The sequence below is a fragment of the Rousettus aegyptiacus genome, unplaced genomic scaffold (assembly GCF_014176215.1).
Source record: "Rousettus aegyptiacus isolate mRouAeg1 unplaced genomic scaffold, mRouAeg1.p scaffold_m13_p_16, whole genome shotgun sequence".
Lineage (NCBI taxonomy): Eukaryota > Metazoa > Chordata > Mammalia > Chiroptera > Pteropodidae > Rousettus > Rousettus aegyptiacus.
Genome location: NW_023416291.1, coordinates 36,770,894 through 36,787,030, shown reverse-complemented (window position 1 = coordinate 36,787,030; position 16,137 = coordinate 36,770,894). Strand labels below are relative to the sequence as shown.

The window sequence follows — 16,137 nt, the reverse complement described above, 5'->3', positions numbered from 1 at the left end:
AGACCAAGCTAAAAATCAAGAAAATCCAGTGTTTGTTTTTCCATGTCTTTGATCTCCTTCCTCCGCAGAGGTCTAACCTTCCATCACCTTATCCTAACCCTGACTTCACATTTTCTCCAACATCTGAGACTATGGAATCATTTAAAACCAGGTCCCTTTATCCTTAAATTGTTCATTTGTGATGGGACACAGTTCTGATGTCTCCAGAGAATTGCTATTCCCTCTTCAACAAGGGGAGTGCTGTGTTCCTTTGATATGCAATCCTGGGCACCACACTCTTAGGCTTCATGACACATCTGTCAGAATAATTAGGAATTTTGTACTTACATTACAAACTAAGAGCTGTCATTTAGTGCCTCATTATAAGATACTTGTTAATTATGAGAGATACAGTTCAATATTTTTATGCCATATAATCTGAGTTTAGCACCTCATAGACTTTGTCTGATTTAATTTTTAAAAAAGTATATTCTATGATGTAGTATTATTATTAACTCCATCCTTTTATGTAGAAATGAGGCTTGAAGCAGTTTAGTGTCTGATCCACATTAAAAACTGAGTGAGAGATGGGCCTTGATTGGAATCTGTTAGGATTCTTCCAGTTTTCAAACTCTGGGCCAGTGGTTCCCAACCTGAGATGATGTTGCTTCTTGGCTATTTGGCAACATCTAGGGAGACTAATGAACACCTATAACATGCAACACAAGTAATTATTCTTCCCTAATTGTCAACACCTGAAGGTGAAAAAAACCTAGTCGAGATCACTTTTCCAACTTCACTGTGCATATGAGTCACCCAAGATTCTACTTCAAATGCAGATCTTGTTGGTCCTAGAGATTCTGAGAATTAAACAATCTTCCAGGTAATGTTGATACTGCAGATCCTAGTTTGAGGATTACTTTTTCAATAGCAAGGCTGTGACTCTGTATTAGAGTCAGGTAAGATAGTTTTCGGTCTTCTGAATGAAAAAATTTGTTTGCATGTAATTTTGAACAAATAGTGTATTCACTCATTCCAGAGGCCATTATAAATTCATCGTTCAGTTATTTTATATAAGGATTCATGAATGACATTATATAATATACTTCTAAAAATACTTATTTTGATTCTTTTATATAAAGGCCCTTGGGCGACATCATATAATATTTTACTGAAAAAAATTATAATAGGCATATAAGTGCCTCCAAAAGATATCCTCATCGTAATCCCCAGAAACTTGTAAGATGTATTTTTCATTACAAGGCAGGATTAAGGTAGCAGATGGAATAGTTTGGCTAATCAGCTGCCTTTATAATAAGATTAATGGTGATTATGCAGGTGGGACTAATGTAATCACTATGGTCTTAGAATGTGGAAGAGGAAGAAAGAATAGTTGGAATCAGAGAGAGATTGGAAGATGCTACACCAGTGGCTTTGAAGGTGGAGAAAGGGCCGTGAGCCAAAAAATGCTTGTGGCCACAAGAAACTGAAATAGGAGAGAAAATGGATTCTCTCTTAGCGCCTCCAGAAGGAACCAGTCTTGCAGACAACTTGATTTCAGCCCATTGTCTCATCAGGCTTTTGACCTCCAGAACTATAGGCAAATAAATTTTTTTCTTTTGAACCCTAGTTTGATGTTTTGTTACAGCAGCAATAGCAAGGCTATACAGATATTTATACGATGATTTTTTTGGGAGGAAACTGACTTTAAGGGTCTTGATCCTCTCATTTTGCTTGCCTTGAGTAAGGCATTTTGTGTTGAAACCCCCACTAACTAGAAGAAAAAAAATCTAAAGTCAAATTGGAAACTACCCCATTAGCTGGTACAGAGAATTCCCCACTAAATAAAAGAAAACGCAGTCTGACTTTGGGGTCTTTAAACATTAAGGTGGAAATATAATTTAATATTAAAATTAAGGACAACTATTCTACATTAAAAATTTTTGTCTATGTTTTTAAAATTCTATGTTAATTCAAGTTACCATTATTTTTCTTTTTATCCTCTCCAATTTTCTCTCAAATTTCTTTTCAACATAAAAGATGGGATAATTGAGTCTGTTTATGTACATATATTTAAGTGATTGAGTTTGTTTATTAAATAAATATATTTAAAAACAATTTACATAAACACACTACAAACCCATGAAAGGGTCTAGGACTCAACAAGGTATTTCCACAGATTTCATTTATTCATCACCACATTCTGAATTAAGCTTATTGTTTCACATCGCCATCAGAAACAAGGAAACTGAGGATCAGGGAGATTCTATTTTTTATAATTTTATAACAATGCAATTAAAGCTTTCACATACTTCCTTGAATTATGTGTAAATAGACCCATTCGATATGTACTCAATTTTGTAAGAGTTCTTTAATTCAGCATATTGTACACTCTAAATATGCACAGTATATTGCATATAATTATACTCCAATAAATAAACTAACAAGAAAAAATCTAATGATGCATGGCTCAAGGTAGGATGTAGAACATAGGTAACTGAGTAAACTTTAACAGTGGGAGGGAGAAATACCATTAGATAGAAAGTATATTGTCTTATATGGATATAAAAACAGTAGCATTAATTTAAGACAAATTACCTTTGATAAACTCATTTTCTTTGTAAGCAAGAAGATTAAACTACGTATATAAATAAACTGTCATAAATTGGCTCAAGACAGGGTGCACTACAGCATCACATAACACCATGGATGAGCTAGAGACGCACAATGTAGAGATGCCCAGCTGATGCAGACTTATAAGTATCTGAGCAGAGATCAGAACAAATTCCATCATATAATTCCATTTAATATAGCATTTAGGTCAGCTTGTTATGCAGCATTAGGTATGATACAATAACTAAAAAAAAATTAAACGACAGCAATTATAATAACTTACTGTTTTTTTTAGTTATGAGTATATGTTCTGATATTTGGGCATAGCATTTATAATCATTCTGTTATTTAAGTTTATTTTGGATAACTGGTTTAAAAATTGACTCTATTAAGGGTCACTTCCAGGTAACCAGGAGAGGTTGGAAGGACGTGCATTTTACCAGAAACACTGCTGACCCTAAATCCTAAGATGAGACAAGAATTCAAGCTCTTCTGTGAGTCACATTCTGATCATAAAGATGGAAGAATTTCTTGCATATGAGGAGCTATGAAATAGATGAAAGTGACATTGTTCATTTACTATCCAGTTCGTGGTTATTACAAAATTAAGAAAAGTAGAAATATTTTGTTTAGAGATATAGAGGAGTCATATTTGTAGGCAGCACTAAAATTTTGAAGTATAAACAAGAAGATAATTTAATAATAAAAGGTACATACATCAACTATTCTTTATGTCAATGAAAACAGACCCTAACACATGGAATCTATCTTCTATAATTCAGGAGAAGATTACAACATGAAAAAGAAATATTTTGCATAGCAATCAACTGAGTTATGCTTCCTTGTATTTAAGGTCTTTTTTTTTTTTTTTCTAAAGAGCATATTAGGTGAATCTGTTTATCAAACTTATCTTTCTCTATGGACTCTACCTGGAGATACACATTTAATAATCAATTTTTGCCAGGGACTATGAGAGGTATTGTGGACACTGAACTAAATAAGAGAATAAAAGCAGGAGTCCAGTTAAAAACAACAGAAAGTTAAAGTCTACAACATCAGTAAGAATGGTTAAGGGAGTGAAACGGAATAGAAATACAGATCGAAAGTTAAGACTGTACTTCATTTTTTTCCTGTGCAAAACATCACATAAATTAATTTAGTAAACAACTGTAGTCTGTTATATATGAGTTATATAAACTCACGAATACTCTTTAGTAACACAAAAGAGAATTCTTGAGACAATATGAGCCATTTGAGAAGAAATGATTCTTAAGAGATTCACATGGCCTAAAGAAATAACTGGGATTCTCCAAATATTTTTGATTCAAAGTTGGGAAAAACTTTGTGATGGTGGGAAATGGACAGAGTGGAGAACTACCTATACATATTAGAGCAGAAAGCATGAAAAACTGAATTACATTTTATAAAGAAGTTGAATTTAAGTAAATGGAAATTTCAGCAAGTAAATAGAAGAGGCACATTCTACTTCCACAATTTCCAGCTACAAAGTTGGAAATTTAGCCTCCAACCATGGGGACAGCTCAGCTCCGGAACAATGGATCCATTTACACTTGCCATCTAAAACAATCTTTTCAGAGCCCCCTTTATGTCTTTGTTCTTCAAACTGTAGCTGAAGGTGTTCAGCAGGGGCGTGACCATGGTATAGTGTACATCGCTGAGTCTGTGACACTTTGGCTGTAAGCTGTGGGTAGCAGCAGAGCTGAGGTACACTCCTAGAATTGTAAAATAGAACAAGGAGACCACTGAGAGGTCAGACACACATGTGGAAAATTTTTTATGCTTCCCCTTAGTTGATAGGATTTCGCATATGGAGGAAACTATGTTAGAATAAGAGTAAAGGATCCCGGTGAGGGACCAGCACCTAGCTGCAAAATATATCACTGCATCATTAAGAAATAGTCAAAACAGGAGGGTTTGATCATCTGCTTAATTTCACAGAAAAAGTTGGGGATTTCCAAGTCTGTATAGGACAGTTGCAATACCATTATGCTTTGTAGCAAGGAATAGAGAGCACACATGATCCAAGACACCAGAATCAGCAGTCCACAGAGCCAGGGGTTCATGATGACTGTAGTGCAGGGGGTGGCAGATAGCTTCAAAGTGGTCATAGGACATCACTGGCAGGAGGAAGTGCTCCAATATTACAAAGAGTGTGAAAAAATACATCTGGGTAATGCAGCCTTCATAGGTTATAGCCTTGCTCGTTGTCAGGATGTTCGCCAACATCTTTGGGTGGTGGTAGAGGTGAAACAGATATCTAACAGGACAGGTTGGAGAGGAGGAAGTTCATGGACATGTAGAGGGGAGAGTCTGAGCTGATGGCCAGGATAATGAGCAGGTTTCCAAACACAGTGATCAGGTACATGGAAAGGAAAAGCCCAAATATGAGGGGCTGCAATTCTTGGTACTGTGAAAAATCTCAAAAGAAAAAATATTGTAACCTGTGAATAATTTTCTGGTGTTATGGGGTAGTAGTTACTACTAGGAATGAAAAATATACATGATCAATTTTCATTCATCACTACCAGCATATTGAAACGCCACAATTTAAATTTTGCAGTCAAATGTATATATAATATACACAGTGTTGTAGAGATCTGGTCCCCTTTAAGTAATGTCCCATGACAACTCTGATTAGGAATTCCTGTCTCACTCTCAGCATTTTGCCAAATAAATTATGTTTTTACAAGTTTAATGAGAAATTCTTCCATGTGTTTCAGAAATATATGCTGAGTCTGACCATTCTCCAGTCAAGGAATATAGGGTGCTGAGAAACAAAAGTCCCTATAATCCAATGATGAAGAAAAAATGTAAGGAAATGAAAAATCATATATGATGTCAGATGGTACATGTGCTTTGAAGAAAAAGAAGATAGGTAAAAAGCAGGGTGGATATGTGTGTTATTTTTAATGGAATTGAGAGAGACCTGCAAACAAGGTGCCATTTGAGGGGACCTCAAAAAAGACAAAGTGTTTGACAGGAAGATTTCTGGGAAGTGCATATACCCTTCATGAGAAAGAGCCAGTGCAAAGTTCCTGATGTTGGCACTGGTTTCAAGTAATCAAGGCTCAAAAGGAAGCCGTGTGGTAAAGGGAATGAACAGGAGAGAGAATGATAGTGATGGTGTGAGAGAATGTGGAGGAATGAGATGGCCTGTCTGCTACAGATGAAACTTCAAGATGCAACGAGTTCCTCAATCACATGTTGTCTTTGCACTTTATTCATATTGTTTCCAAGAGATCCTATGAGTAGAAGTGATTACTTCTTTATTTTGATCTGTTGGTTAACATTCTGGTGACTGTGTCTTCAGGAACACATTTTGGAGTATATGAGCTAGGTACCCCTGCCCTGAGAACTGTTCATGATCCATAAACCAAACACACTCACACCCACAGACACACACACACTAACACTTATACAGCGCACGCGCGCGCGCACACACACACACACACACACACACACACGTGCACACATACATATAGAATCTCAAGTGCCTGTGTATATCCATACCACCCAACATAAGCAATAAAGACACAATGGACACATTGAAGCCTTTCATGGATACTTTTCGAGAAAGGATCATACTGCTGAATTTGAAGTGTTTTTACACAGGAAATTCAGATTTTTCTGGGATGCCACACCACCTTCTGGCTGTAATGAAACGAGCAGCTCCATCCATACATAACTTCAGTTTGAAGGTTCCCACTCTCCAGTAATGTTGAGTCACTTGGTCTGAGGTGTAGCTTGAACATCACAGTTTTAAAAGCTTCCAGCTGAGTGTGTATTCAGTGCTAAGAACCACTGATGACTTGAACAGTCTTGCCACAAACCTGGCACACATAGGAATGCTGTATTGAGCATGTCTCTGCATATTTGATGATTTGACATTTTGGGGTCTTGCTTGAGGAGAGACTGCTCCTCCCATGGCTAGTTAATTCCTAGAGACAGCAAACAACTCACCTGCCAGTGTGCTTTTCTTTGCAACCCAACCAGTGCAGAGCCCACATCCCCAGCTGTCTATATTATCAGGCTGTAACACTCAGGGCCACTATCCACCTGCTCTAATCACACCAGAGACAGGTGCCAGACAACCAGGCCAGCTACTACACCTCTGTGCCCTCTAAATTATGTAAATTAGCCCATCCTAAACCTGCCTACCTGCCTCACTATCTTCTCTGGAAACCACAATAATGGCTCCTGCTCACCTACCCCCTCATTCCCTCTGTTTCCCAACCTTCCTGTATGGTCCTCTTGAAATTCTGAGAAATAGGTTATCTTTTAATGCCAATCTTCTCCTGACCTGTTGGCCTTGCCATACCTGAATAATAATAAACTTTTATTTTAAAAGAGACTCCTTCACTTATTCTTGTTATTTGGAACTGTCAGTGGGGCTGGGATAATCCGGCATTTTTTAGTCGTCTGTGACAATGCTCTCTCCTCCACTCCCATGATTAATTAAGAACTGAGCATAACTATTTTCTAATGCTCTCCTGGGGCAAATTTTAGATGGAGGGCCCTTGACTCCAAGTGCAGTTCATTTTCTCTTCCATAGAAAAGAGAAGCCAGAAGAGATGTCTCATGTGATGCTTTCCCCAGAACCTCCATCCCTTGACTATTGGATCATCACTGCTTGGGTAAAGAAGGTGCTGGTGGGCTAAACAGGGAGTGACCCATTCCAGGTCACTGGGAGTGTGGTTGGGCATCTCTCCCTGGGCCCACTCACTGCCTGGCTGAGTGGACTCAGAGCAGGGTAATGAAGAACCAGAGGGAGACTTTCACCTTTATCCTGGGACAACAGGATACACTAGGCAGTAATGGGGCCTGTTTTCCCAGCCTGCAGCCCATACATTGTGATAGTTCACATCATCTTTCTTCTTTAAGTCCACAGCAGTGTGAGTTTTTGGTGAGACAGCTCTCCAGACACAATGGAACCAGTCCCACTCCTGTGTGTCCTCACACAGAGATGGTATAGACAGCTGAGTTTGGGGCAGGTGTGTTGCTGAGAGATAAGTCTTTCTTTCTTTCTTTCTTTCTTTTCTTTCTTTCTTTCTTTCTTTCTTTCTTTCTTTCTTTCTTTCTTTCTTTCTTTCTTTCTTTCTTTCTCTCTCTCTCTCTCTCTCTCTCTTTCTTTCTCTCTCTCTTTCTCTTTTTTTCTCCTCCTCCTCCTCCTCCTCCTCCTCCTCCTCCTCCTCCTTCTTCTAAATTCAAACTGTCCTCATTTACATAAATCTCTCCAGACTTTCTATCACACAAAGTGTTCTATGAGTTTAATCTTCTTAACCAACCTTCTATTGGCGCCTCTGAGCTGCTTCAGTCTGAAGTAGCTGACAGCTATCATCCTACAATCCCCCTCCACCATAATCTTAGGGATTCCCTTTGGGGTTAAATCCTGTTTCCCAGAATTCATTTCTTCTCTTTTCATTGATGCCCCACTTATATGGCACATATGCTCTCTGATAAAAAGTGCAACGAAGACAGGTTTGTTTTTTTTTTAAACCTACCAGGTCTAAAGATGTCTTTATTCTATTCTTACATTTAAATGGTTATTCAACCAGTTGTAGAATGCCAGGTTTGAATTAATGTTCCCTGAGCATTCTGAAGAGATCGCTCCATTGCCTTCTAGTATTTGGTGTTATCCTTGAAAATTTCAAGACCACTTTCATTCTTGATTTTTGTGAGAAAACTATTTTATCTTTCTGAAAGCTTATAGGGTATATACTTTTCATTTATACTTCAAAAAAATTCAAGCTTGAAATTTGCAACTTTCATTCTGGAAAATTTGCTTGCATTATTTCTTTGAGGTTTTATTTTTTTTTCTCCTTCAATATTTTCACACTTCTGAAATGCCTATTGTTTTGATGTTGAGCCATCTGGATTGATTCTCTGATTTATTTATCATTTTTCTACCAGTTTCCTCTTTGTCTTTTTGTTCTTTTGTGATGTTCTCCTAAATTTTATGTTTCAATCCTTTTACTATGTTTTTATTTTTCCTACAATTAAAAACAATTCTAACAGCTTTTTATTCTTTAAATTAAAGGAAAAAATCTTTTCTTTATTTCATAGATACTATTTTTTTTTTTTTAGGTATAGCTCAGTTCTATTCAGTTATATCTCTAATATTACTAAAAATGTCTTTTAAATTTCTTCTTCCCTCAGAGTCTGCTTTCTCCAAAGTACTTTTATTTTCAATATGACTGTGTTGGTCTCTGTCCTTTGTATGAGATACTGTTTGGTTAACTGGGTAAGAAGTTGATTGGAAGCTCTGTGCACATGAATTTCCTTTATTACTTTGGTTTCCTATTTAGGGTGACCTGGCTGGGCTGTTTCCTTGAGGATAGAACTAGTGGTGGTTTTATTGTTGTTTTCTTTTCTAACCTGGCTGATTCTCAGAGAGGAATCCATCACAAAAGCCAGTCCCTTGGGTGGGCCCTGCAATGCTGGAAAGTTAGACAGATGTTCCCATTCTTTTATTTATCAGGAAGAAGTCAGGGTTTGACTTTTCTTTCCACTTGTTCTGTGCTAGGTGGGGAAAGGTTGATGGCTAGTGAGCACGTGCTGCTCCAAACCATTGCCTTTGTTCTCCCAACCTGGACACTTTCTATCAGTGCTCAGACTCATGAAAAACAGAGCCTGTCCCTCAGTCAGCCCCTCAAAATGTTAGAACTTTGGATATAGTATCCAGTTTTCTCTTTCCTTCCTCTAGGTACCACGGGCTTCCTTCTGATTATGTGGTGCTGTGGTGGGAGAGGGCTGGTTCCTGCTGGCTATGACACTGCTTGTTTCATGCTCAAGTGGGGTACAGAAGCCTTTCAACTGGTCTCTGAATTTTTCACAAAACGAATTGACCTATATATTATTGTTGAATTGGTGTGTCCACATGAGGAAGGAAGTCTGGGGTTTCCTATTCTGCTATCTAGCTGAAGTTACCCCTAATCTCCTCTTTGAGTAAGAACGCAAGTCATATTGGGTTAGAGCATACCCTAATGTCCTCATTTATAGCCTACTTACCTTTTTAAAGACCCTCTGTTTAAATGTATTTCTGGTGTACTCAAGATTAGGATTACAACATATGAATTTTGAGAGAATATAATCCAGCCAATAACAATGGTACAACATGGAAGAATCTCTAAGACATTATGCTAGGTAAAATAAATCAGACACAAATATATATTATATAATTCGATTTAGATAATAATAATTGGTTAAAGGTGTATGGATGTTCCTTCGAATTTTCTGTAGATTTAAAATTTTTTAAGTAAAAATTAAGAAAAACTGAGAAAAACATGGTGTTTTATTTATTTATTTTAGCCGTTCCCATCATTTTAAGCTTATCTTTTCCAAAGGTAAATAGTGATGGCTTGTCAGCATAAAAGAGGAAATTAAGCCAATTCTAAAATAAATAAATAAGTAAGTAGGTAAGTAAGTAAATAAATAGATAAACGTGAGCAATTAAAGAAAAACACAGGTGAAACCACACAATTTTTGTTCTTTTCTGTTTGACTTATTTCACTTAGCATAATACTCTCAAGATCCATGTTCTTCCAAATGGTGATATTTAATCCTTTTTTTATAGTTGAGTGGTATTTCATTGTGTGTGTATACGTACATATATATATATATGTATTCATCATCAGTAAACACTTAGGTTGCTTCCTTATATTGACTATTGTGCAGCGATGAACATATATCTTTTTTGAATTTGTTTTTTAATATTCTTTGGATAAATACCCAGAAACAAAATCACTGAATTATATTGAATTATAACATCATATATCTAAAACTCATATAATGTTATTTAACCAATGTTACCTCAGTATAAATAAATAAATACATAAATAAATAGGCAAATAAATAAATGAATAAATAATAAAAGTAAAACAGGCATGTTCTACAGACTATCTCTCTGGTTAAAATTTTCCCAGTAGAATGCAAAGTCTCTTGGCGATAAGGCCCAAACTTCATAGAATGTGCATATCTCTCAATGTAATGTTTTCTGGCCCACATTATATAAGAAAAGTTTATATTTACCTCAAGCTAAATACAAGACTTCAAATAAAACAACATGTAGAAAAGTATCCAGAGTGATAATGAAGGAGAGCGTGTGTCTCTGATATTGTCATTGCTGAGAGATGTTATCACAATGTCACACTCAGTGTGAGTCACTCTTGGCTGTCACATACTCATCCTGGACTTGTTTCCTCAGGACCTTCTACATGTTGACAAATGCAAAGATTAATGTTCCACAGTGAGTTCTCCAAGGTTGAGAGAGTGAAGAAAATCTTGGAAGAGAAATATGACCTCATACCAAACAACTGTTAACAACTGTGTTAATTTTGCATTCAACAAGAAGGAATGTTCTAAATGTTTCATATCCTATCATGATGATTGACTACTGACACATAAGCCTTTTATTGCTTTTAGCTACATTTCAGGAAATGAATTGAGAGTTTTGGATTAATTATAATATGAGCTTTCCCATTTAAAATAATTAAATATAGGGTCTCAATGGACAATTTTGTGTGTATCTGCTTTTCAGAAATAACTGACATGAAGCAGTAGATACTTGAACTGAGATGTTAGTGTGAATAGCATTTGGAAGTGACAAAACTGTGAAGATGGTATGCAAAGGATTAATACATGAGGCACACATCTAGAGTACTAATACTTCCTTTATCGTTTTTTCTTATCTTGTTCTTTAGAACAACATGACTTATTCAAAAATAACTTTAATCATGGCTTATTCCATGCATTTCTACATCCATCCGCCCATCCATTTGTCAATCTATCTATCTTTGAAGCAAGTCAACATGCCTGGTTTTGAGGATCTGAGACCCACTGCCCATTTTCTTATATCTTGATTTTTCTTTCCAAACTCTTATGTATTCCAGCCCTTCTTGTTCAATGAACACTGATGTGTTCATGTGCTTTAGGTACCAGTTATACAGAAATGAATAATAGAAGGTTCCTTGCTGTCAAGGAACTCATGGTTCATGGTGGTGTTACTCAAAGTGTGGTCCAAATTGTTACTGGCCTTAAGGAGAAAAAGCCCTTGGAATAGCCTGTAAATACACAACATCACTAAACTTTAGTGCAATTGACATTTATCCTAGGACAAGATTTTCTCAATGAAGGAAGCAGTATATTGAATTACTTTCTGGTGCAAGCTCCTTAACTCTATGCAGACAGTTGCAACTGCTGTAAGTACTGGTCTAGAGTCTGATTGAAAAGTAGATTTTATGACAAATGTGAAATCCAATTGGGAAGGTCTAGATGTATGGTGTGCTGAGTTCAGAAGTGCCATCCAGGCTCAGAGGTAGAAAACACTGAGATCAATTACTAGTGTCTGCCATGGGCCTGAGACTAGAGAGTGGTGGCTCAGTCCAAGGAATATGCTGAGTGTTACCTGCTGTATACCAGGTCCTTAACATATGTCACTTTTATCCCCGTTTCTGCCTTGGATCCTCCTTATTGCCACCTGGTCTCAGGAGCACTCTTGGTAACTGATTCTGCCTTGGCCTTGCCTGTGACTTCCCTCAGTGAGCTACTGTTCAGGGTAGCCTGGATTTCTGGTTCTGCCCTTACCCCTGGAAACCTCTGGCCATGGAAACACAGTAAACTCATGGGAACAAGAAGAATCTGTTTCTATACCATTGCATCTCCTGAGCCTTGGAGGCCTCTCAAGAATGGAGTTTAGAGGAAGAAATGTCCTGACCCAGAGATGCTGCCTCCTGTCTGTTCCATCACCATCACCACCTCATTGTTTAATTCAGGGTAAAATATCTGGACTTCAGAATTTTTTTGAGCATAGGGTCTATTTGCTGTAATGGATTTCCACATCTCTCCCTCTTGATCATATCTAAACAGAAAGACTTGGATATCTGTCACATTCAGTTATCCACATCAGTGCTGCCCATCCTTTCTGTGCTTGAGAGATGAGTAAATGTTTTTCCACAGTCCTCCAGGAACAATCCAAATACCCAGGGCTCTAGGTTCCCAATGGAACTAATTTTCTCTCTAGCAGAAACGGAGACCTAGAGGGGTTTCTGATGTGACTGCTCTCTCTCTGGAGCTTACATCCCCAGATGGTGACATCTATCACTGCATAAACAGAGGCAATATTGGCTACACCCATGATGCTGGAATCCAGAAAGGTATTAAGGAAGGTCTCTCACTCTTCACATAGACCCTGGTGAGTTGGGATGAGAACTCAGAACGCAACTTTGTGAGGATCATGGGGCTCCAAGCACTATTTAGACATTAGACATTAGTGGCAGGAAGGATCCAGAGAGTTGTTAATGTTGTTTTCCATAGACATGGTGGGTTGAGTGTATATAGGTATTTAGATGGAAAGATAGATTTCTGTCTCCTTTTTTGGATATTTGTCAATGTACAGGTAGATGTATTATTATACTGAATGCTTATTCTTTCTCTGACTGTCTTCACTGCTATGAACTCAAGAAAGTCAGGCCTCCAGACAGCAGGAAATCATCTATGTTGATGTTCAATCCAAAACCATCTAATGCGGACCTTTCATAAAAATTGTTGGAAACAGACAGGCATGGGTACCTGACCTTGATCATGGGGCTGGTACCAGAACAACCTATTTGGCATAGGTTGAGGTCATCTTCAGCTCACCTTCTGAGGCTATCCACAACAGTAATCCCCTCCCCCAGAGGAGTTCTCAGTTCTAAACTCCTGGGCTGAAGAGATGAGCATTAACTTTAAGAAAGATGCAGCATTCAGAGTTGAGAGTGTTTAGGATTTGGAATCTGATGGGGGTTCAAATTCTAACATGCCTTCTTAGGTGTTGTGTGACTTTAGATTAGTCACTTACCCTCTCTCAGCCCATATGTCAATAATATTAGTTCCAACAAAAATATTGTTTCTCTTACAGAATGTATGTATTCAACATACATTTTCTGAGCAAGCTCTGCTACAGATCCTTCAGCTGGAGTAATTAGATGTAAAGATTAAATAAATAGTAAATGACAGTGTTATGCAAATTGTCATTTGATTAATTCGGTGACCAAGGGTACAGGTCATGCCTGATCATAGTGAAAAGGAGTGAAAATGTTATTGGCACAAGAAGGTTAGTAATGCTGGCACTTTTCCCCTGGTCACTTGGCAGCAGCAGAGTCACCCCCAGACCCAAATTTTGACATCACTTAGGAAAATGGGAAAAGGAAGAGGTGAAACTACAACTTGGAAATTTATCAAAGGAGCTCCTCTTCAACCCACATGAGAAGTATTAATTTAGGAGTCACAGTGAGATCAACCCAGATTAAAGCGAGTCACAACCAGCTCTGCCGAACTCTGACTGTTTGGCTGACAGGAAAGAGCTTGGATGGAGGGAGACACTTTTTTTTTTCCAAAAGAGGTCTTGAGGGGGATGGAAAGAGTTTATTAAAAACTCAGGACATAATGGGATCACAGCCAGAATCTCTAGCCACAGAAGAACTGCTGGTTAGAGATTGTAAAAACCCAAGTGTGTGTCTTTTTTAAAAGACAGATTCATAGCAGTGGGACTACTTGGACATTCTGAAAGGAAAGGTAAGTTTGCAGGCATGCAGGACAGTGTGTGTGTGCGCGCGCGCGCACGCACGCACAATAAATGTATTACAGTGTTTGGGGGAGTGTGTTGAATGCAAAGGGAAAAGCAGGGACTTTGAAATCAGATCCCTCTTTTGTTCAAATGTTGGCTCTCTTACTTCCTTGCTGGGTGATGTTGGACGAGTCACTACACTTCTCTGAATGTCTGTCTTCTCATACGAAAGATATGGATAAGTAATATCTACAGGTAGTGATTAGTTTTTTATTGCAATAAGATATACGTAACAAAATTTACCATCTCAACTTTCAAATGTACTATTGATGCCATTGAGTGTATTCACATTGTTGTGCAACCTTCTCCACCATCCATCTCCAGGACTTAAGGATTAAAGCATTAAGCATGTAAAGCACTTGATACCTGCTATACAGTCAGCACTCGATTGAAATCAGCTTTTTTCAGGGTGAGACTATGTGAGTGGATGAAGCGAGGCCAGATTCATTTGGATACTTAAACAGTGCTTGATAGGAGTTTGCAGTAAAAGCTATTCTACCAGCTGGGAGACTTTGTGATTTGGGGATTGGTTAGTTATATGTTGATGGTAAGGATTAGTTTTTTTTTTCTGTATGAAGACATAGAAATTGTACAATATTCTCAGGATTTTTGCTGGGTCTGAGCTTAATACAATTTTAGAATAAACATCTGAAAGAGGAGTTGCTGATTAGAGTTCAGGTTACAATTATTCTGTCTCTAAGCCAGAGATTGTCAACTAGGGATGATTCTGCCCTTCTAGGGGATATTTGACTATGTGTGGAGCCATTTTTGTTTTTCATGACTAGGAATGGAGGGGAGTGCAATTGATATTAAATGGGTTGAGGACAGAGGTACTGCTATACTTTATACAGTGCATAAGACAGTTCCCAACAACAAAGGCTTATGTGTCCCCAAATAATGATAAGATAGAAAAACCCTGTTGTAAACCAATGGAGTTGGGGATGAATGAACTGTTAGAGACTCTGCTAAGGGATCTCAGAGACCAGAGAAGGGGTATGTTGTTTTCTACCTAGGAAATCATAAAGTGGCACAGGCTTGACCACAAAAGAGGTCATAATATAGAACACAGCAGTCCCTGCTTATCCACAAGGGCTACATTCCAAGACCTTCAGGGGATGCCTGAAAATGCAAATAATACCAAAATATATATATGTATACATATATATACATATATAATATTTTTTCCTATACATACACACTTTCACTTCTCTTTGGCTTATCTAAATTGCCAGCATCACTACTCTTGTGCTTCAGGGACATTATTAAGTAAAATGAGGGTTACTTGAACACAAACACTGTGATACTAGGACCGTTGATCTAATAATCAAGTCTGCCACAAAGTGACTAATTGTGGGTAGGGTAGACAGTGTGGATACACCGGACAAAGAGATGATTTATGTCCTGGGATGGTCAAAATAGGATGGTGTGAGATTTAACCATGCTACTCATGCTACAATTTAAAACTTATTGTTTGTTTCTGGAATTTTCCATTTACTATTTTAGTGGTTGACTCTAGGTAACTGAATGTTTTCCCCTCAAGAAAATTAGTAATAATTCTATAATTCTATAATTTGTAGATATTTTATAATATATTTAATAATTATGTGTATAATTATTTATAATTTATTGAGCACTTGCCACATGACAGACACTAAGCTCTTAATATTTATCCTTTCGTTTAATCTTTACAATGATGCCTGTGACCCAGATTATTGCCACCTATTTCATGCATGAAGAAACTTAGTTTGATTAGCTGCCCAAGGTCAAAGTACTTGAGCTGTGATACAAACTCATTTTGATCTTACTCCTCCATACACGCTCCTAAACACCAATCCATACAGCCCATGTGCTAAATTCCTCTGGTCTGGAACAACTTTCCCACATTTAGCTGCCTGAAAAACTCCTACCTGACCTTCAAAACT

The 16,137-nt window shown here is 37.6% G+C and overlaps 1 pseudogene; it reads right to left on the bottom strand.

The window, feature by feature from the left end:
* Window positions 1–4,170: 4,170 nt before the first annotated feature.
* On the bottom strand, window positions 4,171–12,745 carry LOC107511103 (annotated as a pseudogene).
* Between the last annotated feature and the right edge of the window lie 3,392 nt (window positions 12,746–16,137).